The following is a 964-nucleotide window of genomic DNA, read 5'->3' as shown; positions in this document are numbered from 1 at the left end:
GTAAATAAAATTTACCACACCGCTGAAGCAATATCTCTTCACTAAAAACTAGCTGAAATATATTTTTTAAACCTTTTTCCCTTTGATTTTTAGGTGTGAATGAATGCAGTTAGACAATGGTAATATCATATGCTTTCATAAAGCTTCTGCAATGGGTAACGGGTAACGGGAGAAATTAAATATACTGATAAAGCTTCATTGGTTATAAGATTGGTCAAAACTTTCTCGATGTTTGCATAGGTTCGAACGGGTTAGCACGAAACTGAGGCATGAGATTCTGGTGATTTGTTGGATTTCAGTATCTTTTGAGCTTAACAAATTTGACTTAGTTCTGTTTTTGTGCATTTAGATGTCTAGTGTTATTAGCTATTATGCTACAATTTTTCTGTTGGATACGTCGAGAAAAACTATTTTTTAGCTTTTGCAATGCATGGAAAGTATTTTGATGATGTTAGATGTTACATTTAGTACAATATATGTTGTTTCTGCTTGGAAACTTATATTAACTATGAATAAGTTGACAGAATGTTTTTAAATATTAGTTGGAAGGTTTTGTGGAAAGTTTGTAGAAACCTTGCTTGAAGATGACGACGTCCTGAAGGAACCTTGCTTGGAAGCATGTCCAATTGCTTCACAGAAACATAGGTGCCACTACTTACAACTTTTAATCCAACCTTTCAGGTTACGAGGGACCGAGCCGTAAGAGATTGGGTGCTTGATGAAACTACCGATAACATGCAGAGGAACTTTGGATCGGGATATTTGGGGGTGAGAATGTTATAATTAAGTCCATCGCATATGATATCTATTAGTTTGATTTACATTGTATTGAATACATATATGTTTTGTTTTTTGTTTATGTAGATCTCGCGACCAAGTCTTGGCTAGAAAATCACAAACATTCTCTCTTCAGTTTTTCAACATTGGTCTGGTTTAGTTGGGGATCTTGCAGCACTTATTTTAA

At 34.5% G+C, this 964-nt stretch overlaps 1 long non-coding RNA gene across 1 annotated transcript in view; it reads left to right on the top strand.

Annotated features, from left to right (window-relative positions):
- The window catches only part of LOC131600139 (uncharacterized), a 1,365-nt gene extending 1,089 nt beyond the window's left edge, over positions 1-276 (top strand). The window contains exon 4 of the long non-coding RNA XR_009283025.1: positions 94-276. This is a non-coding gene — a long non-coding RNA (uncharacterized LOC131600139). The remainder of the gene's footprint in view (positions 1-93) is intronic.
- Positions 277-964: the final 688 nt, after the last annotated feature.

The sequence above is a fragment of the Vicia villosa genome, linkage group LG4, assembly GCF_029867415.1.
Source record: "Vicia villosa cultivar HV-30 ecotype Madison, WI linkage group LG4, Vvil1.0, whole genome shotgun sequence".
Taxonomy (NCBI): Eukaryota; Viridiplantae; Streptophyta; class Magnoliopsida; order Fabales; family Fabaceae; genus Vicia; species Vicia villosa.
The sequence above is the reverse complement of the archived record's forward strand: the minus strand, read 5'-3'. Positions and strand labels throughout refer to the sequence as shown.